We start from the raw sequence: 27,328 nt of genomic DNA on the forward strand, positions 1-27,328 counted from the left end.
TCTTTCTAGTGATCAATGCAGCACATATATTATATACAAGAATCCAAGTTGGTTCAATAAATATTGAAAACATCCCACTATGTATTGCTTGTATATTTCTCTGAGAGGAAGAAAGCATGAGTCATTGAGTAAAAGGGTTCTAGATCTGTTACCACGATTTCTAGGGGATCAGGGTTGTCATGTTCAGTGGTTGCCAGAACCATTTGCTACCCACCTATCCTGAGAGGTGCATGGAATCAGTCTGGCACCATCCCAATGGTTATGCTGTCTACAAGCGTGCAGTTCCTGCTGTAGGATGGAAACTACACAATAATTTATGGCTGTTCATGGAGTTTGTAGTTGTAGGTTTCCATTTCTGATCTATTTTAAACTTATTTTTTAAGGATTTAGTGGTGGGGGAAGTGTTTAGACTTAGTTAAGCTAGTCTTTGTAATTGGATGTAGTTGTATTGCATTGTTTCTTAGTGTAGTATGCATTAGTCAATTTACAGTATTGTTGTCGGCCTTATTGTGAAATGTAATGCTTATTTGTATGTTGTATCTGTTTTGCATTTTAATGCTTTTGTTTAATAATTTGGCTGTAATTGATTTTTGGGTTGGTTTAGATCTTATTTTTACCTTTCATTGTTTTTTTTTCAGATGTTTCAAATTATTTTTCACCTTGATCCTTATATTTTTGTTTCATGAAAAAAAGAGTTGGATATTTTTGTGGATTTTGGATATATTCTCTGGATTATTAGAGTTCTATTGGATGTACTGGATGTTCTATTTTTCTCTGGCTTAATTTTGCATTTGTTGGGTGGGCTCTTTGTTATTGCTATTTATGTCGGATCATAGTTTTAGAATGTCCTTTCCAACTGTCTAGAACTTCAGCTACAAAAATGTGTTATCATATTGAATTTACTTATGTCATTAAGTGGGCAATGTTAATTCTTTGAATGTTATTCTTGTTTCTTAATTTTCTGTATATATGATTTTTTATGGTGTTAGCATATTTTATAGTTTATTGGAAAGTATTTGTTTATTTAGAACAGGATTATCCTAATGGTAAATTGTAAGCTCTCAGTAGCTTACGGACACCCTATGAGTAACTTTGGCCCAGCATCTCTTTTCAGCCTCTCCTTACTGTTTTGTTTAGTTTCAGCCCACTTGTAGCACTTGCACGCCCTCACCCATACCAGCTGCTCACGTTGGATGAATTCAGCGTAGCTGAGGCATACCAGGGTGGAGCTGGTGACGTCAGTGCTGAACGGTCGGAATGAGCAGTATTAAATTGCCTATCAGGAACTGTGCCACCTGTTTTCTGCTGCCCGGCACTGCCCTCCAGTCCTATGCTACCTCTGCGGCCAAAGCATTAAAGAGACAGCCTTGACACCGCAGCCTTATAAGACCAGGACTCAGGTTTGCTTTCTAGCTGCATACAGCACAGGACCGCAACAAGTGTTAGACCCAGGACTAGCATAAGGTTGCAACTTGTGGTAGGTACTTCAAAAAGATCCCTGTGAAATGCTCTTTTATTCTTTCAATGATAGCAAAATGTAGAATGCAGAAATTACTTTATTTATTTTAAATTTTATATATATATATATGTGTGTGTGTGTGTGTATATATATATATATATATATATATATATATATATATATATATATATATATATATATATATATATATATTTTCACAACACACGTTCTCCAATCTTTCAAGAACGACGTCCAGGCCAGCATAGTTTCAAAAAACTGGTGTTTATTTCACAGCCCACTCAACGTTTCGGGAACCACTTCCCTTGCTCACGAGTGATCGTGTCTGTTTACACCCAGTGTTTTAAGGTTTGTCATGTGATCAGAATCAAAGTAAACATAATAGACAGACTACCATTTCATTAGTTTTCTGGAGCTGTGAAGACAGATTTGCATGCTTTGTCAGTGAAGCGTGGCACATTAAAACACCTCATTCAATTTTATGAATTACATTTCTGCGTCCTTCAATTATAACATAAGAAATTAAATATAATTACATATTGGCGGCAAGATTTTAGCCAAAACAATAAATAAGTCCAATTTCATGATTTAGCGTTTATATGCCTCTGCATCACGATGACCGGTAACGTTATGGCATTTCATGCGGTCATATAATTTGGCCCAAGTGGGCTAAATAAAAATTGGAATTCAGTCCATAGCATAATCAATGTATCCCAGTTCGGCACACTCATGGCTTGAGCCCAACCTTGAAAATGCTTAGCATTAAAACTAATGCAAATAGTGAAACAAATATCATACAAAATGTATTTTCAAAATTCATAATGGTTATTTCTGTAACCTACATTAGTGTCTCATTTCAGGATATGAGAATATATCACTGTATGGAGAGGCATTTTTAAGAATTGTTAGTTTTCAAGCATGAAACAGTCATGGACTCCCTCAACCCCTGATGGCAATGCTATATTATTGAACTAAGAGGCAAGTCATGCGCAACATATATGTGGCCTAGGTTGTCATTACTACATGGAGCAACTTTATATTCTGTTGAACAGAGAGATTTTTGTATTTTTGCACAATGCACACGCTGAACTCATTCATTTCAAGATGCTGTCATGAGGGATGATGTTGTTATGAGTGAAGAAAAAGGAGCCACAATCTAATAAAATAATTGCAAGGGTAGCATCTCAGACACAAAGATAGTAGGAGAAAGTTCAGAGTGCCAATGCTTCATGGCCTTGCTCTTCATACCAGGACAGGGAAAGAATAATTAGAAAATGCGATGCTGAGATATTTTCAGTCCTGATTATAATGGGATAAGCAGATAAAAGGTTATCCTGCCTCCATCAGCAGTGCAGCAATATGGAGTATTGCATAGCCTGCAACTAACCCAACGAAGCAACGTTTGGTTTAAAACTCATTTAGGTTTTAGGACACATTTTTTTCTTGCATACATTATTTTTTCCCCCTCATTCAAAAATGCAGGTGAAGGCAGACACATAAGGAGTGATCCAAAGAACACTTTTTAGGAGAGCGATATAGGTTTAAGATGGGTGACCCCAGTAAAGTCTAAGGAGGCATTTTGTCAGGCGGTTGAAGAGAAGGAAAAGGAGGTAAAAAGAAGGAGACATCTGCCACACGTGGGTGAGTACAGTGTTTGGCATGAAATGTTGGTCAGATTTTCCCTGGAACTATATTGGTCAGGTACCATGTGTATCTTCAAAGGGTTGTGTCATCAAATCTGAAGCTGACATGGATTATCTGGAGTATTTTTTTAAAGTGTGTCCTAATTCCAAAAACTCCAACGTTTGTTACAAATGTAGGAGTAACCCAAAAGACATTAATTTCTAAACTTTCATGTTTGGGAATTGGGTTCCATTGTGGCCCTATCCCTGTTTGCAGAAGTCAGTTAAGATCCACATAACCTATAGTCTTTGGGTTATGCTGCATCAAATCTAGTGTCATTTGTGCAAAACAGCCACCCAGTGCTCAAATTGAATATAGCTTGTGAGAGTTAATCATCTCAAAACTCCAATAGTGCTATTTCATTACCAATCATGGCTGCTAATGACAAATTGCCTGAAATACAATGCCATTTAAAGTTTCCACATGGTATTCTTGGCTGAGTAGATGGGGACATCATTAATATTTCTACTCTTCCTTGCAGTTTTACTAGTTGCAATCATGGATGAGGAATCCATATTAAAGTCAACTGTGAAAAAGTTGCACTGGTAAAAATGGACAACTCTGAGAGGCATTTTTTAAACAATGCACATGCATTTTGAGAGGAAGTTCCCTAAAGGAAGCAGTCTGATATCACAAAAAGTAAATGAACTAAATGCTGTGCTGTAGATGCAGCAATCATTTTCTTTTTACAAAACCAACCAAGAAAGCTCATGAGGCAGCCGAAGCATCTTTCAACATTAGTTATCAATTGTTCAATAACAAAGCAATATTTTTGGATGGAGATATTGTGAAAGTAGCACTGATTCTAATGGCAGACTCCCTTTTCAAAGATCTCAAGAATAGCCCAGAAATGTTGTCTAACCTTTCAGATGTACAGATAAGACCCAATACTATAGCAAGAAGGGTATCTGTAATGTTGGCCAACATGATAAAACAGCTAGCGCCGGATTTAAGGACATACAAATATTGTTACATTCAGTGTGATGAATCTGCTGATGCAAACTATATTGCTTAGTTGGTAATGTTCGGTATTTATTTATTTATTCATTTATCAGATTTGCTATGCGCATGGCTGCCCCAGCAATGGGGCATCCCAGCGCAACCAAAGACTTGAGGCTAAGCAAGGAGGGAAAGAGTTATGCCGTAAAGAGCCAGGTCTTTATGGCTTTAAGGAATGCTAGATGATTTAGGATCCCTCTGATGGAGACTGGGAGCAAATTCCAAAGTTTAGCCGCGAGAATACGAAAGGAGCGGCCTCCAGCTCTGGCTCTTAAGACTCGAGGAAAACAAACCAGACCTTGATCGGTTGATCTTAAAGTAGGCCGAGGTGCATAGAAAGCTAGCAGATCGGCCAGCCCCAATGGTGCTTGTTGGGTCAGAATCCTGTGGGCCACGCAGAGTGTTTTAAACTGGATTCTTTTTTTGCCTGGTAACCAATGTAGTTTAGGTAGAGATTGAGAAACGGAGCAAGATTTCGGAAGCGCCAGAAGAATGAGGGCAGCTGCATTCTGTATTCTCTGAAGGCGCTGGATACTGGACTTGTTGGCACCAAGGTAAAGAGAGTTACCATAGTCCAGTCTCGATAAAATCATCACCTGACCAATGGTTTGACAAACTTTCTAATAGAAAAACCCAGAAGAGGTTTTAATCCTCGCAGAAGCCCAAAACAGGACCCTGCCACTGCTTTAGATTGGGTGTCAAAAGTAAGATCACTATCGATCCAAACACCAAGATTCTTGACTGCCTCTTTAGGCAAAGGAGGCGGTTTTAGGCGATCTGGCCAGTATTGCTCAGACCACATGTCCCGATCCTCCCCAAACAGCAGGATCTCAGACTTGCTGGCGTTCAACTGCAAGCAGTTTAAAGCCATCCAGTCTGTAATCTCTAACAAATCCTCCTTACGTTTCTCAAGGTTATGATTACATTTCTTAGAAAAGGCAATCACCAATTGCGTGTCATCGGCGTATGACACCAATGACATCCCTCTGCTTTTAGCCACCGCCGCCAGGGGTTGAACATAAATGTTAAAAAGTAGAGGGCTCAATATTGAGCCCTGTGGCACCTCGTGTTACAGGGCAAGCTCCCGCGAGTGAAAAGGTGGCACCAAGACCTGGAAAGATCTTCCCTCCAGAAAGGAACAACGCCAGGCCAGGGAGGACCCCCTAATTCCTATCTCCTGGAGGCGCTTTAAAAGTATCACGTGGGAGACAGTGTTGAATGCGACACTTAAGTCCAAAAGAACTAAGGCCGCAGAGTTTCCGACATCAAGACTGCCATGGATTTCTTCCGTCACTGCCAACAAAGCTGAGTCTGTACTATGGCGAGATCTGAAACAGTTCTGCGAGGGATCCAAGATGGCAGTATTCTCGATAAACTCAGTAAGAATGGTATTTACATGAGATTCTACCATCTTTGCCAAAAAAGGCAACTGAGATATTGGGCGATAATTGCCCGGCTCAGAAGGATCCAGAGACGGTTTATTTAGAAGAAGTATTACTTTAGCGTGCTTCCATGCTGATGGGTCGGATGCTGTAGTCAGAGATAGGTTGACCAAATCCAGTTCAATAGAATGTTTTTTGTTGAGTTCACCAATAAAGTGAAAACAAACATTTGGCATTTTTGACAGATATGAAGAACAAATTAAGGGTCTAATTACAATGTCAGTCAGAAAGCCTTCCACCGCAGGTCGGGCACTTTCTGACCAACATTGTAGGTCTGAACTCCTGAACCAGCTGCGGAATCCTTAGGAGGCCTTGGAAAGACATCATAATTCCTTAAAGATGGCGTTTCTGCTGTCAGGATTATGAAGGCACTTCCCGACAGCAGTTCCATGTTGGCCTTTCCGACACAGAACTGCTGTCGGGAAGTGTCTTGTGGGCCCCTAGGGAGGCCCCCTTCCCCCATGCCCTATCTCATGTGTCTTTCACATCCCTGCACCGAGGTGCAGGGATGTTTAAAAACTTCCATTTTACAATGGGAGCCTGTCCTGCGCGTGGTTTCTGCTCGCTGCACAAGCTCCCATTGAAAAATGGAAGTTTGTGTCCACACCATGTTGGTTCCCCATCCACAGAGATGTCTGTTGGAGGCAACTCCAACAACATCGTAATCAGGGCTTTAACGTTTTTAACTAACTATGGGTGAAATTTGCGAATTCGCGCTGCGCGAATTCGTGCCAAAGCGAATTCGCGGTCCGCAAAATCCGCGAATTTGTGCGAATTTGCGGATTGTTTATTTTGCGTGTTCGCGGGGCGCTTTGCGTGTTCGCAGGGTTTATTTTCAGTGACTGAAAAGTTATCCTTGCGGTCGTACATGGGAATGGCCATCTTGTTTTCAGTGTTCGCGTTGCGTATTTCCGTTTCCGGGTGCCAGTTGCATGCTCGCGTTGGGCATTTCCTACATGCGGGCCGCAATTACGTGTTCACGTCCGTTTTTGCGTGCTCGCGGGGGAAATATTGCGCGAACGTACCCACGCGGTCGCAATGGGCATGGCTATCTTGTTTCTCATTCATTGCTATGTTTCTGGGCATGCTTTTTCAATCCTCCCGTAATCTTTGCAATCCTTTGTTTCTTTGAACTTTGTTTTACTTTTTTTTACTCATTATCTATCTTTTTATTTTTCTACATCTATATTTTGTGTTTTTTCTAGTTTTTGTTCCCTAAAACTACTTTTTTAACTCTTTTCTTTTATTTACTTTTTCCCTATTCTTTATTTCCTATTTTATTTTATTTTCCTTTCCTGTCCATGACCATGGCAAAGGGACCCGGGAAGAACATGAAGGGGAAGGGTCCCGCACTCCGTACCCGGCTCCCTTGCGGGCGCTTAAGGGGGGAGGCAGTAGTAGCCCGGGAGATCTTCACCGCGGTAGAGGTGGCCGCACTGGTTTTCTTCGTCCAGCGCCACCTCCCCAAGACCGCTGCGGCAGGCGGCAGGCCTGGTGCCGGGTACGGGCTCCGGGAGCATCGCCAGCTATGGGGGAAGGTGTGCCGGTCCATGTATCAGGAGTCTGGGGTCTGGCGCACCTACAACCAGGTGACGCACCGGTGGTGCGACATCCTGGACCGGGAGCAAGACCTGCTCGACCTGCTTGGAGTTGAGATCCCGGGCCTTGGTGAGCAGTAGTAGCTAGTATTTAATCAATACTTTGTTTTCTACTGCTCTGTGTTATGATATTGCAATTTGTTTTTTCCGAAGAGCAAGAATGCTGCCGATTACATTGCAGGTAAATTATGTTTCAAAAGATTTTGTGATTGCAGGTGCTCGCCTGCTCACTGGCGGTGCTACTATGCTTACTTGTTTTCAATTTTGTGCTCATTTGGCCTGGGTGATTATGTATGAGTGTACTCTACAGAAGTGCGTAATGCTAGACACACTAGAGATTACATTGCAGGTAAATTATGTTTCAAAAGCTTCTGTGATTGCAGGTGCTCGCCTGCTCACTAGTGGTGCTACTATGCTTACTTGTTTTCAGTTTTGTGCTCATTTGGCCTGAGTGAATATGTATGAGTGTACTTTACAGAACTGCGTAATGCTAGACACTAGAGACTCAAGTCCAGTCCTTCCTTTGTACTCCTGCCACTAAGAAGAGATAGTGGTGGTGGATTGATAGGTTGAGTATATTATACTGGTTAACTTTTTAGTGGTCCGCAATCATGACGGACTGTGTCTGTCACTTCGCGTGCTGTGGAGTGCTGCCTGCCAGTCCTAGTAGAACCTTTTTGTAGTTGGTTTAGTGAGTTACATAACTTTCCAAGTAGACGGTCCGCGAATCCAACAATACTAATATCCTAGTAGACCACATCAGATAGGTCAATAAATTTAGTGCAATTGTTGTCTATTTCCCTGAAATAATTTGTTATTGTTTTTTTGAAATGTTTGATTTGGTTGACAACAATCATCCATGTTTGTGTCTTTCTTTCATGTTGTACATCAGCTTCCCCCAGGGGCAAGAGGACAGAGGAGGAGGTAACGGCACCGGCGGAGCAGGACCAACAACAGGAAGGCCAGGATAGGTCCGCCGAGGGCTCCTCTGCTGACCCCAGTAAGCTTTCCTGTTAATGTTATTAATTATACTTCCCTATCTTTTACAGCACCTATTTATTCCAAACGTTCCTCATAATTCTATTTTTCCTAAATCGTCTTTGATCTTCTTGTAGACTGTTTCTAAATTCTTATCCTGCCTCTACTATGACTCTTTGTGCTACTACTGGATTATTATTAGTCTGTCTGTATAGCTATCTAAGCTTGCACAGTTGGCAAAAGGTGTACTGTTAAATAAAACTCCTATTCAGCAATAGCTCTAGGCACTGAGTGCAGTCGTCTGGGTTGTCCATAATGTCTATTGAAGTCTTCTAAATGTTTATGCTTTGACAATTCCCAACAATAAAATGTCAATGGCCACCAAGAATAAGATACTAGTTTACTTTTTGATTGAATAGGAGAACATACTACTGCTTTCGCAGGGACTATTCTGCACATACAGAACTATGGACAAGAAATAGGGCATTGGTTATAAATTATAATAGGTGCAGTTAGACTTTCCACATACCTCAGTCATACCAGAAGTTGAACCCCCAATCTCCTTAGTGATTAGCTAGTGTGTCAGAGAGTAAATATTTTGCTCCCGAATGCAGCGATGATCCCCAATGATTATACAACCCAGAGAACATAAGACTATGGAGTCAGAGTCCCGACCTCTCAGTGTCACGGACTCATGCTTGCAAATTGCAAACCCTTTCGCTCACTCAGTCATGAAACCACAGAGTCTATGTAAGTTTTAAAGCTTTATTAAAAGTAAAACAAGTAGCTCTGTGTGTACTCTGTAAAAATTGTAATTGTGCATTATATAAAAACATTTATTAAAATCAATGTCATATAACAAACGGAGAACGACTGAAAAGTGGCTGATTTCACACATTAATTGTGGGAGAGCCCTCACCTGGTTGGAACTTAAAGTCTTGGTGGGGATGAATCGTTGGCGACTCCGACTAAGAAATGATGATGATCTTGCTCTTGTTCGTAGAAGGGAAGCTTCTGTCTGTTATGAGAAAAATGGTACGTGTTAAAAAGCAAGCATTTATTAGTTGTGTCAAAAAGTGTAGCATCACATGTTATGGCTAAGCATAAATAAAAAACACCCTTCTCTGAAGAAAGGGACATTTTTAGTTTAGACTAGAGTCACAAATTATTAAATTTGTTTATGTAGTACTAGTAACTTTTTTCTTTTCTAGACAAAATAGGGAGTGGTGTATATGGCATCTAAAAATATTAAATGTTTTTTCTAGGCATAACACCATCGGCACAGCCATCCACCAGTGCCGGGGCCAACGCGGAGGTGGGCACTCCTGGGTCGAATGCGGTGCCACAGCCAGCAGGAAGTGCTGTGGGGGGTGCCACGGTAGTGGCAGGCAGTGGTAAACTATTATATTCCTTACTTATTGAGATTGCAGAGTGGGCTCTCTGCAGGGGTGTATATGCTGTACAGTACAAGTACACTTTACTGTTAAGAAGACTTAAACATTTAGAACTAAGTTTTTGTCAACCAGGTAGAAGACAGTCACCCTTGACTTCTCATTAGCAATAGCGGCGGGTGTTGCCGAGTAACCAATGGTCTCTTCTAAATTTGACTTCAACTCAGCTGTGAAAGTTTTATCGAGAAGCCAAGTCAGATCAGAGATGAACTTGATGGATGGGATGTGAGGAAAATGAAATTTTGCCTGACCAAGATGCCCCCTACGTGTACCCTATGTTACATGTATGTGCATGTCACCCATGCATATTTCTCTTAGTGGCTTGAATCACAAGGCCTCTGCAATCACGTCCTGCATTAAGGTGCCTGTCATCAGGTTTCCCAAACGTTAAGCTAACATGAAGGCCCATGTATTTGCATTGTGCACTTTTAAATAAATATCGTAATGAACCCTTTTTGTTGTTCAGTCTGAGCCACTTTCTGAATCAGGGTTTTCATGACTCCTGACACACTGAAAGCTGCAGTTACGTATCTCTGACCTCGCATACTTCTAGCTCAGCTGAGCAAGGGTTGCCAAGACAGTATATTTTGCTTAACAGTTATCTGCATGCCCGGTGAAAAAGGTAAACAGAACCCGTCTGCTGAGATAGGGCCCAGGTTTTCTGTCTCTGTTAAATGAAATTACAGTGCTTGCATCCATAGAAAGCTCACAGCCCCCACGCAATGAACGAAGAAATATATGCTTTTTCTGATTCTAGTGATGAGCAACCTTTGCTTCAGATAAAACATCCCCGGACTCTAGATATCAGATATTACAAGACGTGCTGGTCGCCCTGACACTGAAGGCCTCTTTACTAGACTGAAAGTCAGCTCTCCTCCCAGTTACACGTCAATTGCACGTCATGCTCAAATTGCGTGCACAAGTAGGGCAAAGTTCCAGCCTGCCATGTAACTCCTCCTCTATGTAGCCACCCACCTATCACCCACCTGTGACTCATCAAGTGTACACCCTCATGCACGCCCACATGCTCTTATCTCTTTCTTTCATGCTCTGCCTGGAGCGCTCCTCCCTATGTACAAGGAAAAATGTATATATGTGTTGTTCTCTGTAAATAATGTTAGAAGACCCTTCCTGAACCTCAGTGGTGATGGAACAGATTCTCCCTTAACTCGAGTTATTGGAATAAAGCCCTTTTAACTTGGACACCACGGACTCTCTGCCTCTCATTTGATACATGCTAATTGTTAATGCCTAGAAATTATGCCAGGGTAATATTTAATTTACCACATTAATTTGGCGCCCGAATAGGAACATATCCTTTTCCCCACGCGCCGGAGTTGTAGGTCCAGCTTTGCCCCCTTCTACAGCCGTGACGGACTTTAAAGTGTACACGCCATCGGGATTTCCCGTTACTCCCTCAGGCCCAGGAGGAGGACGGACTGTGACCAGGCATCCATACGAGGCGGTGAGGATTGCGGATCGTCTCAACCAGAGCCCGACTTGTGAGAGAGCAAGGTCCGAGGTTTCCAGAGGTCCACCCGTTCCGAGGCGCATGCGTAGACGTAGACGTAGATGCGTAGAAGTTCGAGGCCTTCAAGTTTCAAGTTTTGCTTCTCGGTGAGTACCACTATGGGGAATGCATAAAGTTTCAAGACGGGTTCATTTTTTATGAACACGGTCAAGACGGGTCCACGGTAAAACGTGGGCACGGTAAAGACGGGTTCACGTTATTCGTGAAAACGGTAAAGACGGGTTCGTTCACACGAGCACGGTCAAGACGGGTCCACGGTAAAACGTGGGCACGGTAAAGACGTGTCTCATTTTTGAGACCGGTATGGTTGTACTGTATCCCAGTGCATATAGTTTTTCAAGTACATGTTTAGTTCTCTGTATTGGTTTAGATCATGTTTGTTTTAATGTTATGATGTTTTAGTGTGAATGATTGTTGATTGGTTCAGTCTATTTTTGTGTATTGTATTTCCATTGTGTTGGTTTCAACATGCCACTGTTTTCAAAATTGCGTCAGATAGGGACCAGAAAAGGTATACTAGAAGAGTCAGTTAACATCCCGCCTAGAGACACACCTGGTCATTATATGTATAATAAGCATGGATTAGACGCCATCTTGTTTTTAGATTTATGGGTAGACTATACAAAGGACCTGGAGGAAAAGTATAGATGGCCTATCTCAGGAACATGGGATTCAGAATGCATTATGAGAGTAGAGGAAGCGCTGTGGAAAAGGAAGTCAAGACCCTCTCAGAAAGATGCCATCGAGTTATGGCGCAAAGAGTCACACAGGAGAACAGAGAAAGAATTCAATAAAGCAGAGAGAACTAAACAAGCAGAGGAAAAAGCCAAAGAAAAAGAACTACGGGAGGAGGGGGAAAGGGTCAAAACAGAACAGACTGTTAGAGAAAGAAACGCCGTCGTTACTGGTATTTATCCCGTCCTGGCTGAAGAACTAGCTAGAGTGACCACCTCAGAGAGACCCAGTAGGTCGCGAACGCCACCACCTGTACCATATAGAGAACGTAGAGTAAAGCCGACAGCATCGGAGGCGTTCATTTCCTCGTATCTAGACGATTCCCTTTCGGACTACGTTAATGCAGGTTTCCCTCCACCCCCACCAGCAGATCAGCTCCAGCAACTTCAGCAGCAGCTAGTAAAAGATGACATAGGTCCCGGGGCAGTGGGAGGGGTGCCTACTGTAGATGCAGCCATTTCTTTTTGTGTATATGATCCAGAACCAGGAAAAGGTTCAATGGTCGTGATTTCACGTAGGCTAAGACAAGCCGTTGCATATCTAGAGACATTACCAGACATGAAAGAACACCTAGATAAAATGTACCGTTTCATTAGAACGGGGGAGGGACCAGATAGTATAGCACAAGCCATGGCACAAAGAAAGGTAGGGGTTAAGAACCATATCCTACGTTTTATTATTAACTGCCTGATCAGGGAACAAGACGAAGGAGACGGAGATGTAAAACAAGGTTTGATAGAATGGAGCGAGCACATAGATGCCGGTAGACATGATAAACAGGGACAGATAGATGCCTTGTACAAGAAAATACGAAAGGAAATAATAGAAAGACACAGAAAAGAGTCTGACGAGAAGGGCGAGTCATCAGCGGAAGAGGTAGAGGATCATCAGGATCCGAAAGGCAAGATTAATTATGTAGGAAAAGCGCGACAGTTTGACAGACCCAAGTGCCTTGATTACCGTAAACAAGGGCCAGCTATAAAAGAAAGGTATTCCCTTGAAGCTCTATTCCAGGCTACTGAAAAAGCACTGAAACAATGGATAGGGAACGAGCGACCTCCCACACAACACGAAATAGAGTTGGCCCGGTCAGCCACCCAGTGGGTGTCCAATTCCAATATATACAGCAGTGATATAGTGGCTCAGACTTTCTTAAGCCTTCCACCTAACGAACAGCGTTTGGCTGGTATTTACATGGTCCAACACTTGATAACGTTGTATGAGAGTCAATATTCTGATCCTGGTCACTTGCATAAATTACTAGACGACATTTTACTAGACAGATGGACAGGTTTAGGTACCGAATTAATTAATGTTATTCTGGATCAACGACATAAGTAGATAGATTCTCTGACTACATGCATGCCCCCAGTCTCACACCACGGTAGACATGACGTACACATAGACAGACAGAACTTCCTACGAGAGGTTCATCCCGTCAGGAATACGGCCAATGAGTTACAACGGGTGTATGTTTACACCCCCTTAACGAAATTAGAAATCCTAGAAATGAAAAAGATGTTGCCTTGTCATGATAAAGACCCAGGGGGGTTTCACCGAGAATTAAAAGACATCCTCCGCATAGGAGATTATATGTACACTGACATTCTGAAGTTATTAAAAGTACTGTTACCTGCAGGGATTTATGAAAAGCTTAAGGAAAAAGACTGGGAAGTGGGTGATAAAAGGTTAAGTTGGGATGCACTGGAAACAGAAGAAAAAGGCAGGGCCCCGGGGGTTGGTCTTGGGGAAAAAGCTAAAGAGCTGCCTGAATTCCTGATACAGGTCTTGCCGAGATTATTGATTACTAAAAAGGAAGACTGGGATGCTATTTCAGCCTGTAAACAAAAGCAAGACGAGGACACAAGTGATTTCTATTCTAGGTTTGAGAAATGCTTTACTATTAATAGTGGCCTTAAGCCAGGTAGCGAGTCATTTTCACATCTTTTTGTGAGCAAATTAGTTGAGAATTCCTTGCCCCAGATCAAGAATAGAGTACTGAAGGTTGAGAGTACTTGGCAAGCAAACAGCCCTTCACAAATGTTACAGATGTTACAGTATCACCAGAACAGGATTAGAGAAGAGCAGGACCATGAAAAGAGACGCATGAAAGAGACAAACATGAAAGTGCTGGTTGCCCAGACCGTACCGGCGAATTCAAACAAACATAGCACGACACCTGTCAAGGGGAACTGTAATTATTGCAAACAACCAGGTCACTTTGTAAAGGACTGCACTATTCTGAAACACAATATAGCTACAGGCAAGACAAAAGAACGACAGTACACTCCTAGACAGAATAGCACGCAACAGAACACACAACAAACAGTAGCGGATTTTCCTCCACCACCGCCTGTACAGGGCACACCACAAATGTATCAGTACACACAGTCTGACTATCCTGAGTATCAACAGTTCTCATGAAACAGCCTCGAGAGGGAAGTAGGCTTGCCCCTTATTGAGGTTCCTGTAGATCAAGAGGGTCCGTATGTACATAGTCGTGTACTAGGACAAGACCGAAAATTTCTGATTGACACAGGGGCGAGCAGGACTACCATCAGTCATGACGAGGTTCCAGGGGCACCTCTCTCAGGCTCACAGAATGTTTCCCTGGGATTTTCAGGAAAGCCTATTGTTAATGAAGTATCGAAACCAGTTTCCCTAGGAGTTGGTCCACTGTCACGTACCACAGACTTGCTACTTACTAAGTCATGTCCAGAAAACTTACTTGGTATGAAGACATTAAAAGACCTAGGAGCAGTTATCTGCTGCTCTCCAGAAGGAGTACGCCTGTTCTTACGTGATTTTAAAGGTCATTATGTACTGACTGATTTTGACCACAGACTCAAGAATGTGCCACAAACTCTATGGGCACAAGGACCGACTGACGTAGGTTACATGGACATAACGCCACACCATGTCACACTCAAAGCAGGAGTAGTACTTCCACGTATTAGACAATACAAGTTACCACCTGACACCGAAACAGCCTTATTGAAATTAGTTGACGAACTTATTGCACGAGGAGTAGTGGTAGAGACTGACTCGAATGTATGTAACTCGCCTGTCATCCCTATCCTTAAACGATCTGACCCTAGTGTACTGCCAGTGTACCGACTAATTATTGACCTACGAGAATTGAAAAAATGTGTAGTACCACAATATCCAGTGGTGCCAGACATTTCTTCATTATTGACTGCTATTGATTCTGAGGCCACAGTCTTCACTGTCATAGACTTGAAGAATGCTTTCTTTAGTGTACCCATTCATCCAGATAGCCAATACCTTTTTGGATTTAGTTTAAAAGGGCGTAGCTTTGTCTTTACAAGAGCTCCTCAAGGTTTTACAGAAAGCCCTAGCATTTACAGTCAAGCATTAAAAAGACAGCTAGACAGTGTTCACATGCCTGCCAACACTGCGCTACTTCAGTACGTAGATGACATCCTGATTACAGCACGATCAGAACCAGAATGCGAGAATGCATCACTGACAGTTTTACATTTTCTGGCTGACAAAGGGCACAAGGTGTCCCCTTCCAAGTTGCAATTCTGTGAAAAGCAAGTGGTGTACCTTGGACACTTACTTTCCAAGGAGGGTAGACAGTTAACACGAGAACGTATACAGATCATTGCTAACCTTTCACAGCCCAAGACACAGAAAGAAGTACGTGCATTTATTGGCCTCACTTCATACTGTAGGCAATGGATTCCCCAGTATGCCTATCTAGCCAAACCACTCATACAGTTAACTACACAGGAGGCAGCCACTCCGACTGTCCTCCCTTGGACACAAGAACACACCTTGGCATTTGAGGAATTAAAAAGAGCATTATGTCAAGCGCCAGTTTTAGCGACTCCATGTTACAGTAAACCTTTTATGCTTTTCGTAACTGAACGAGATGGAACAGCATTATCTGTCCTCACACAAGATCAAGCAGGAAAACACAAGCCTTGCGCTTATTTTTCTAGTACACTAGATCCAGTGGCCCAGGCTCTGCCTGCGTGCCTGAAATCAGTTGCAGCAACAGCCCTAGCCATCAGACAAAGTGACTCGATAGTGTTGGGTCACCCTCTGACAGTACAGGTTCCACATGCAGTGGAGGTTCTCTTAAACAGGACACAGACACAACATTTGACTGTAGCAAGACTGACAGGATATGAACTGACATTATTTCAACCACACATAGAGATCAGACGTTGTAATATTCTGAATCCTGCAACACTCTTGCCCTCAAGTACAGTAAATGCACCGCCACACGACTGTGTGGAAGTAATGAATATAGTGACGAAACCAAGACAAGACCTGACAGATATTGCACTTCCAGACCCAGACTTAACGCTCTATGTAGATGGATCATGCATGAGAACGAGTGCAGGAGAATTAGTAGCAGCATATGCTGTGACCACTGCTACTAAAGTCATAGAGACGCAGAAAATAGACACACTATCAGCACAAGCAGCAGAGCTCATCGTTCTGACACAAGCCTGCATAAGAGCTAAGCACTTGAAAGTAAACATTTATACTGACTTACAATATGCCTTTGGCGTTGTTCATGATTTCGGGGTCTTATGGAGGGAGAGAGGTCTTTTGACCTCCCATGGGACCAAGATCCAGCACGGCCAGCTCATTCAAGCCCTGTTGGAAGCAATACATTTACCTACAGCCATTTCTATCCTGAAGTGCAAAGCTCACACCAAAGTTACAGACACCATTTCCCAGGGTAATGACCTGGCAGACCGAACAGCTAAACTTACAGCCCAGACACCAACAGACACAACAAGGACAGAGGTACCATTACTGACAACATGTATGACAGTCAGGGATCCCACTCAAGATGTACTCGACATACAGACACATGCCACTGCAGATGAGATAAAGAAATGGACTGAACAAGGAGGGGTCCAGACTGACCAAGGTTGGATGACCAAGGGAAAAGGTACATGGTTTCTTCCAGATTCTATGGTACAAGTAATCATAAACACAGCACATAGTCCAGCACACTTGGGAGAAAAGGCAATGATAGACAGCTTGCAGAATATCTGGTTTAACAAGCACATGCGTGCAGCAGCGAAGCAGAAAGTACGAACATGTATGATCTGTTGCCAGTTCAATCCAGGTAAAGGCATTCCGGTGGAACAAGGCGGATTTCATCCTCCTGACCACCCTTTTGAGGTCCTCCAGATGGATTATATCCAAATGAACAGATGTAGAGGTTACAAGTATGTCTTGGTAGTTGTGTGTGCACTATCTAGATGGACAGAAGCATATCCAGTTCCAGATTATACTGCTGTGACAACAGCCAGGCAATTAGTGCGCGAGTACTTCCCCAGGTATGGATTGCCTCGGGTCGTATATTCCGATAACGGTCAGCCATTCTCCTCTGAATTAATGAAACAAGTGTCTCTTCTGTTAGAATATACTTGGAAATTCCATTGTGTAAGACACCCTGAAGCAGCAGGCCTTGTAGAAAGACATAATCAGACAATCAAAACAAAACTTGCTAAGATATGTGCAGAAAAAGGCGTGGATTGGATGGTAGCCTTACCGGTTGCCCTCTTTTACATGCGTATGGTAGCTCATTCCAGAACAGGCCTATCCCCGTAAGAAGTAGTCTTCGGTAGACCGCCAAATATGTGGGGTACGCCTATGCCTAAAAGAATAACTGATGTTGACAGTAACATGCTGACAGATTACCTGGCTTCCTTGATGTCTGCACTACTTTCTTGTCGTTCACAGGTTGCTGCTGCCTTCCCTGACAACACCCAGGTCAAGGAACATGCCATAATCCCTGGTGATTTCGTGTTTGTGAGGAACTTTGATCGTTCAAGCCCCCTTGAGCCACGTTGGAAGACGCCGAAGTTGGTGTTACTGACCACGAGGACTGCGATTAAAGTAGAGGGAAGAAAGGGATGGCTTCACGCTCATCACTGCAAGAGATACTTTGGACAATCTGGAACTTTTGAAAAGAATAAAAACATTAAAGACAATACAGACTTTGCGCCGCTTGCGCCGCCTGCACCGCCTTTACTAGAAAAGACTCCACAGCAGGAGTATAGGTCTAAGTTGAGATCTAGTAAGTCAGACGTAGTTTAATTGTTTAAGTCCACTCGGTGGTGAATCGGTTAGACTAGATTTCTGACATGTATAAGATCACAGACGAGAATAGTAAGAAAAACAAGATGAAAGCAAAATACTGCAAGTTAGTACACAGTAGATGTATAGTTACTTTGATCATTCTTTTTATTCTGTGCATTGTTATAATCTGTGTCAGTTTATTACTACATGTTTTCTTTCCTATTTCCTCACATATACACTCTTCCAGTAACAGCACCATAGAGCATACATTTAGTGAACTGCCACCTCATGAATTGTCATATCGACTTGCATTGCGTAACAATACTTTTATTCAAATGTTACACCATTCTCACCAGACCAGCAATGCGACTGATTGCTGGGTATGTGGCCAACTGCCACCTTATCAAAGGGCGAAGGGAGTTCTGCCCTTCTATCCTCTACAGTTCTCACACAATGGTTCATGTGGAGCATGGTTTGCCTTAATGACCTCAATAGATAGAAAGTACATAGCTTATCCAGGTGGCTGGATATATGGAAACCTGAATAAAGTAATGAATGAAGCATGTTTTCCAGACAAAGACGGATTTCCCCAAAGGAAGGGAACCGATCTAGAGAATGAAGAGTACGAGCAGGGAAATGCATCCGTTAATTTTATAATGTTAAACGTTCAGCCCAAGCAAAATACAGGTCCACCGTTTATTTCAGTTCTACCAGCAAAAGGTGATTTATGTGTTAATAAGAAAGGCTCAGTACATATGGGACACAGGGAGTGTAAAGTTGTAGTAGACTTTAATGATAAAGGACTTTCTTCTTTCAAAACATCACTCCATACCTATTTCATTTGCGGTCAGACAGCCTATGTACATCTGCCCTTAGACTGGGGTGGGACTTGTTATATAGCATTCTTATTGCCACCTGTATTCTTGGCCCCATCCCATTATCATAGAGATTCACGACTAGAACATGTTAGAGTAAGGAGAGAGACAGATGCCTCAGGGATTGATCAGACTGAAACAGCTTGGGAGCAATATACAGATTTCAACAAAGGATTCTTTTTCTTCATAGGTCCCGTCCAAAACAGTAAACTGATACGCAAGTTAACAAGGACTCTTGAGGCAGTCGTGAATGTGACTGCATCTGCCCTGGCGAACTTGACCCAGGAGCAGTCTGCTATGAGACTTGTTGTTCTTCAAAATCGTCTCGTTCTAGACGTCATCTTGGCGGATAGGGGCGGAGCTTGTAGCGTGATCCGATCTAGTTGTTGCATTTTCATCCCAAATAACGCGCCATCTGTGTATGCAGCGATAACAAGGCTCCACAAGATTGCTCATGGCATACATCAAGACCCAGGCACATGGACTTGGTCCAGTTGGCTCTTGGGTGTGATATCTGCTTGGGGATGGAAAGTGTTGTCCTTCCTAGGAATGATCCTACTTATGATATTTGGTTGCTGTCTCTGTCTGCAGTGTGGCCCGGCCATTTGCGGCCTGTGTGCAACTGCATGTGTTCCACATCCAAGTATACAAAGGGTTAAGGATGAACAAATGATGCTGTATGATCAACTATACGGTCTCATGAATATAGATGTATCCTGAAGGGTTAAGTAGGGGACAAGGAGGGAATGAGGAAAATGAAATTTTGCCTGACCAAGATGCCCCCTACGTGTACCCTATGTTACATGTATGTGCATGTCACCCATGCATATTTCTCTTAGTGGCTTGAATCACAAGGCCTCTGCAATCACGTCCTGCATTAAGGTGCCTGTCATCAGGTTTCCCAAACGTTAAGCTAACATGAAGGCCCATGTATTTGCATTGTGCACTTTTAAATAAATATCGTAATGAACCCTTTTTGTGGTTCAGTCTGAGCCACTTTCTGAATCAGGGTTTTCATGACTCCTGACACACTGAAAGCTGCAGTTACGTATCTCTGACCTCGCATACTTCTAGCTCAGCTGAGCAAGGGTTGCCAAGACAGTATATTTTGCTTAACAGTTATCTGCATGCCCGGTGAAAAAGGTAAACAGAACCCGTCTGCTGAGATAGGGCCCAGCTTTTCTGTCTCTGTTAAATGAAATTACAGTGCTTGCATCCATAGAAAGCTCACAGCCCCCACGCAATGAACGAAGAAATATATGCTTTTTCTGATTCTAGTGAAGAGCAACCTTTGCTTCAGATAAAACATCCCCGGACTCTAGATATCAGATATTACAAGACGTGCTGGTCGCCCTGACACTGAAGGCCTCTTTACTAGACTGAAAGTCAGCTCTCCTCCCAGTTACACGTCAATTGCACGTCATGCTCAAATTGCGTGCACAAGTAGGGCAAAGTTCCAGCCTGCCATGTAACTCTTCCTCTATGTAGCCACCCACCTATCACCCACCTGTGACTCATCAAGTGTACACCCTCATGCACGCCCACATGCTCTTATCTCTTTCTTTCATGCTCTGCCTGGAGCGCTCCTCCCTATGTACAAGGAAAAATGTATATATGTGTTGTTCTCTGTAAATAATGTTAGAAGACCCTTCCTGAACCTCAGTGGTGATGGAACAGATTCTCCCTTAACTCGAGTTATTGGAATAAAGCCCTTTTAACTTGGACACCACGGACTCTCTGCCTCTCATTTGATACATGCTAATTGTTAATGCCTAGAAATTATGCCAGGGTAATATTTAATTTACCACAGATGAACGAAAAGGGAAAGAAGGGTGTAAGGAAGGACGAGCGAGTGAAAATTAATGACTGGCAAAGAATGATACTTGTGTGATGTAGTGAGTCCATATAGTGCTAGTAGAATTCCTGAAACTCCCACTAATGTTAGAGCAGAGGGCGACAAAGTGGGAGGTTAGATAGATATGTGCCACAAATGTTATGTACTGTGCTTGCAAGTTGCTAGTGCTACTGTGACACAACTTTCTGCTGAATTATTTTGTGTTAATCTTAAAGAGCATTGGTTACAATATGTTATTCTTTCTTCATATAGATGCTCCTTCCAAACTAACACGGAAGGAGTTGGCTAGATGGGCCCGGCAACGGAAGCTGGAGGCGATTGTCACCGAATATCGGCGGCTGGTGGCCCAGGAGAGGAGGACACGCAGTCGACATCAACATCCACGACAGCCCACCCTGGGTCATCCAGTCAGCGCAAGCCTTCAGCAGTATGAGCCGTGGTCCTGCAGCCACCTGCCACTGCCAAGCAGCAAAAAAAATCAGCTGCCCCCCACAGCAGGTACATGGCTCGTCTACACTGCTTGACCCTCAGAGTGTCCAACCTTGAGCAGGAGGTGGCAAGGCTGCAAACCCTGCTCAAGGACCTCTGCAGAGAGCCTCGTGACCACCTGGCCAAAGGACACCACAGGTGGAAGTAGAGGAGAGACTGTCCCTTGCCCCTTTTTTAAAGACTTTTGGGGGGGTGGGAATTGGGCGTTCGGGTTTTTGGACTTTTGGGGACTGATTTGATTCATGGACATTGGTTGGGGGGGTAGGTTGGGTCTTCTTGTGGGATAGTTTATTTTGTTAGGGCTCCAATAATGATTTATTTCTCTACTTAAACAGCATACACGTTTTTTTTTTACTGTTTTTTGGGTTGGGGGGGGGGGTTAACTGTACGTTTGTTTTCCTGAAACTTAACTGGCTGGTTGATTCGAATTGTCGAATCACCCAAATTTGTACAAAAGTGCCACTGACAGAGTTAGTGAATTCAATTGTCATACTACTTTACTAGTACTACCGTCACTCTCTCCTCTCCTCCTACTCCATTATTCTTCCTCCACCAGAATGCTTATCATACCTGTGATTCATGTTTGAGAATAGGGCTAGGCACAGGGCTGGGTGCATGGCAAATGGCGATTAAGGTTGGCTATGGAATCCTGGACAGATGAAATGTCATCGTTGTGGTGGTGGTAGTAGTAGTGGTACACACTGGCAGTAGCATTGAATGGCCTGAGCGTAGCATTAGAACAGTACGATAGATAGTACAGTACACAGTAAGAATATATCCTCGAATTCCTTCACGAACCTTGAAATTGATTTTCTGTTGCTTTGACCTTATCCTCCCCAGCAAGTGTGTTAAATAATTGTTGTCATTTAGTCACATCTCAATGAAAACCACACAGCCCGGAGGAAGAGGTTTAGGGTTTGAAAATTAGATGGGAATGGGGGTTTATGGGAAAGTTTTGTGGAGACAGGAAAAAAAAACACAGCATGGACAAACAACAAATGAATAAAAACAAATCTTTGGATACGAAGATATCCATAAATCTTTTAAGGGACTTAAAGGAAGTGCACTACTGCATGCATGAAGTTGTTTGCTAAATGGATAGTTAGGTTACTGAAAAGTAGTACTTACTACAACTTACTATGAAGAAATATTATTTGACAGTACAGGGCTGCAGTAATTACGCAATTTCACTTGCCTATCTGCCCTCAGAGAGAATAAACACTTATTAGTACATTAAATTAGTTTTAGAAATAGCAAAGAAACGTATCAAATAGCTGGGGGGATGAATTTGAAGCAGAGAGCAAACAAACACACAGAGTCACACTCATAGAAGTTCACAACAATAACATTATTTAAAAGATAAGGAGAAGTGAAGAGGATACTGTAACTGTATGTTGTAGTTGTCATGTTCAATTTGGGAAGTTGCATGCATTCAGCCATTCCTCTTATTCGCGGTACTCCTCCATTCCATCTGACGCTCCGTCAACCAATCTTGGTGACCAGACAGACACACTGTCCACTGCCTGCCTGACGGATGCGGAATTGCGGAACGCTAACGGTAAGCCTGAGTTAATCGTTTTTCCCATCGCACAGGGTAAAAGCTGGCCTGTAATTGTTGATGGAAAAACAGGAAGTGATATTAAAAAACACCACGGAGAAAAAAATATAAGGTACGGTGTGTAGTGCAAAAATAACATTTTCAGTTTCAGAGGCGACAGTATTACATACAAGCATCATTTCTAAAGTGCATACTCTGAGTCTCCTTTTCAAGCATAGTAATTAGCACACAGCAGGCCAGGGCCATGCAGACGGTCAAGGAAGGCACCACTGAGTGAAGCAACCTGATGTAGCATACCTCTTTGACACAGACAGACAAAGGATATCTTATTGTATGCAGCAAGCCATGTAGCCGCAATTTTACATGAACTGCTGTCTGGACTCTGGCATAACAACACTACACTGGCTCGACCACTCCATACCACAACTAGACGGACATGTAGTTCTGCTGTAGTTGTTGTTGACTGGTTTACCTGTTTGCCACTCACGAAATAGCCATAGTTCTTCCGTAAACCGACGATGATGATCCATCCATCCCAGTGAGCGACTGTAAAGAAAAAAGATATTATGTAAGTTTGATCATCAAGACTCATCATCATCATGGTGTTTTGGCAAACTCAATGTTGTTCATGCAGTCGCAGTCTACACACTCAGTGAGTCCAAGGACATTTTGCATATTAAAAAATGCAACGTAGTGGCCCCTGCAGTAGAAGTACAATTTGAATTAAACAAGGTAAAAAAAACAGAGTATGCTTGAGTTACATTTAGTGTGTAAAAGATTAAATAATAACAGAAGACATATGATTCATCTCATGCACAACAAACAAACAGCAATTGCTTTCATCAGAGCCAGACAGCCAGTGTTGTCCACTGCATGCCATCTCATTATTCATTACCTGTTCCACTTTTTGTCCGCATCTTGTTGTTCTTAAAGGGAAGGCCGACAGGGCAGCCTCTCGTGTCACCGTCAATTTCAGAAGTAACTGTCAGCAATCAGCATATAGTCAGTAATTCCAGTCCCACTTCTTTTGAGGGGACTCGTCTACGAAGCAACAGTTTCTTCATTCTGCATAATCCAGCCATCTGCCTTGAGGGAAATGGATAGGGGGAGTCTGGAGGAGGAGGATAGAGGAGCTTGACTGAGTTGTGAACTTCAGGATTGCAGACAGCGGCACCTTCAATAAGGAAATAAGACGAAGACAGTGCTGCTGATGGGTTTGTTGTGATTAGAGTTTTGTTGTGGTAAAAGTTGCAAAACAAAATAAGACACACCGGAGTAAAAGTGAATAAGGAGTCAAGACGAAAAAAAAAGGAAGTTAGTTTCAGGCCTAGGTGTCAGGGAAGTAGAGCTCGTCCTCAAACTCTGTGAATTGAGACAGGAGTAGGTCAGCTAACAGAGAAGAACTTTCGTCACCTAAGTCGGTGTCCTCTTCTTCCTGCGTGTAATCACGTATTTTGTAATCTGGTGGCATGAAGCGCTGATTCATCTTGATCATTGTTAACCTCTCCACATTTTGGGGCGAGAGGTGGGTCCTTTTTGAAGTTACAATGGCACCAGCAGCACTGAAAACACATTCAGAAGACACGCTTGCGAGTGAGCAAGGCAAATAATTTAGAGCCAGCTTGGTGATCAGTGGCCATTGTCCCCTTTTCCCAAACCAATACAGCAATGGGTTGTGATCAATGTAGACCTCTGTTGGGTCATCCAGATAGGCCTGCACCATCCACTCACCTCAACCACTCAAGGTCATCCAGAGCTGCTCCACTTTGCGTACCATCTGTGGCCTTTGCATCAGCACTGGAACAAGCAAACCCTTGATGAGTTATTCAATCCGCTTCCGAAAATATTATGGCTGGGCCTGGTGCAGGTGAGGATGATGATAAAGTTGCTGGTGTAGGTAACGGCTGTGGTGGAAAATGACTGCATTCGGCCACAGAAGTGGACCTTGACGCCGGATGGCCTGCTGATTCAGCCGGTTCCTTCAACTTCCTGCCGCTCTTCTTCGAACCGAGTGGCTGACAGAGCTAGCCAATGTTTGTACTTTGAAACATCTGCTTCAGTAAAAGGAATGAATGCTTTGCTGGCCACTGCGTTTTTGTACCATGAATCCAGAATAGTGGCACAAATGTAATGTTGTTCTGTATGTATTTTTTTAAGCCTTTCATTGTCAACTAGGCTGGTTAATAAGCTTTCCGACAACGGATATGCGTCTTGCTTGTCAGTATCATCTTTGAACGTTGAAGACACCGCCTTCAGTTGGTGCTCTAGCATGCGCAACAATGGGATAGCTTTGCCCAAAGTACAGTCCTCCCTGCTGACTTCACGCTTGAAGACCTAAAAAGGACAAAGCATGTCTGTCAAGCTTTTAACTAGGTCTCATTCCTCCCACTCTAGCCTCATGTCTTTCATAGAAGAACCCAGTGCAAAGACATACTCATTGATTACCAAGCACTGCTCAGTCAGACGTTCAAGCATGTAGAAGGTTGAGTTCTCTGACTGGCACTCTACGGTCATGTTGAAGTTTCCTCAGCTGCTTCCGGGCCTTAAAAGAATGGCTGAAATGTATGCAGATTCTTCGGCAGGTGGTCAGTAACTTGCTGACTGTGTTTTCTTTTTTCAAGAAATCTTGAACAACAATGTTAATACTGTGCACCAAACACGGCACTCTGAAATAGCCACCATCATTCATGGCCCTAACTATATTACTGCCATTATCCGTGGAAACATAACCAACCATGCACTTTCTTGGATGCAGCCATTCAAAGACCTTACTGTTAAACTCCTCCAAAATGTTCAACAACAAAGCTACTCAACAGATTAATGGGCGCACAACAGTATGGTTACAGGGTATATTCGTTATCTATTTATCACATGTGGTGCTCCAGGAAGGTGGGCGTGTATCCAACACCCACAAATAACTGCATAAGCAGATTAGAATTAAACCAATACCCTCCGAGCACTCAAATATCAAACCAGTATTACTAGTATCAGAAGTCAATTGGCAAATGTCACTATCCTTATTTATTTATAAAGAAATCCAACTCTTCTCCGATTTAAGGTTCTTCTGTCTTTATTTCCATGTTCTTCAGAAGATACCCCATGGGCACTTGTTACATCAGCCAACACGTGTTTCGTCGTGTAGTATTACAACACCTTGACTTCCTCAGGGCTGTAACCAAGTAAACAGTTCCCATGAGATTTCACGACCTACGTATGGCTAGTAGTTAGTAGTGTGAAAATTATAACACACCCAGAAAACGTGTATTAGAGTCTGCAAGTTTATAAGTCTCAGTGTAGAAGAATACGGAAAAAAGAAAGGTAGTACCATTCCCAGTTTATATTACACCCTCAAGTTGTGAATAAAGTGCTAGTGCTGAAGAGATAAATATATATAAAATGTGGTACAATCTCCCGTTTAGAATATCCACATAACACCACTATCATACAAATTGCTCTCTTCACAAAACAACTCACCCTCATTTTCTGTATCGGTAATCTTAGACCCCGTTTCCTCCTAGGATGATATAAATTAAGAATATTGTGGTTACCGCAAACTCCCACTAATATAAACTATAGACAAACACTAGTCCGATATAAACATCCTAGAAAGCATTCGCACCTTACTCCCGGAAAGCAAATATCTTTACTACTCCGGTCGGCGTTCTGCACGGGCGCCATCTTGGAGTGTCCTTTTAATTCTAAAACAGTCGGCGTCATCTTATAGTGTACTCCGGGTCGGTACGCAGTTTCTATTCATGTTTACCATTTAAACATACTCTAGTATCATCCAATACGTGTAAAAATCATCTCTACCTACTGTTAGGATTAGGTGAGGTTGCGAGAGATCTTGACATAGGTATTAGTTCCGGATTCCCCATTTAAGAATTTGTCCTGATTCCCTAAACACCAAGAAGAAGGAGTTTGTAGACGATCCCTAGCGCTCGTAAAGGGGCGCGTCGGAACGTAGCCGTTGCTTGGCTTACTGTTCCAGTACCACGCCCCCTTCCTACTTCCTGGTTCCTGAAATCCTGTACGCACCGGCCGTGGCGTCTTGCAGCTCCTTCTTGGTGTGTGGTGCTCCTTTCTGCCTGCCTTCGGTTGCCGGTAACCTCGCCTCTCTGTACTCGCTGTGTTCCTTGCAGTGACGGTCTTTCTCCTGCACAGCTCCCGTGCAGGCAGTGCTATTTTCCCTGCCATATCCCACGCATTTTGCGGGCATCTTAATAGCCTGTGTCTTCATTTCCAATCCCTGTGGCAACACGGAAGTCCCCTGTTTACTTTTCTTTGGTGCACTCCTTCTGAGAGTGAGCGCTCCGCCCTTTCTCCTGCTGGGGCCGGGTGTCTCACCTCCTGAGTGTGTGACTGCTCCGCTGTTCTTGCTCTACACAGCCGGTCGGTACACCTCATTCCTTCCAGTTTACGTTGTATGATTGAGTGAGTGAGTCTTTGATGAGTTCTTCCCTTCCTGGCCTATTCTTTACGCCCTCAGGAATTCCCCTTGAACTACAGAACTCATCGTTGCAGCGTTTACGACCTTCACTTTGGGTAAGATTTCCTGGTAACCATCACGCATGTCAATGTC

This window comes from Lissotriton helveticus, chromosome 8 (assembly GCF_964261635.1).
Source record: "Lissotriton helveticus chromosome 8, aLisHel1.1, whole genome shotgun sequence".
Lineage (NCBI taxonomy): Eukaryota > Metazoa > Chordata > Amphibia > Caudata > Salamandridae > Lissotriton > Lissotriton helveticus.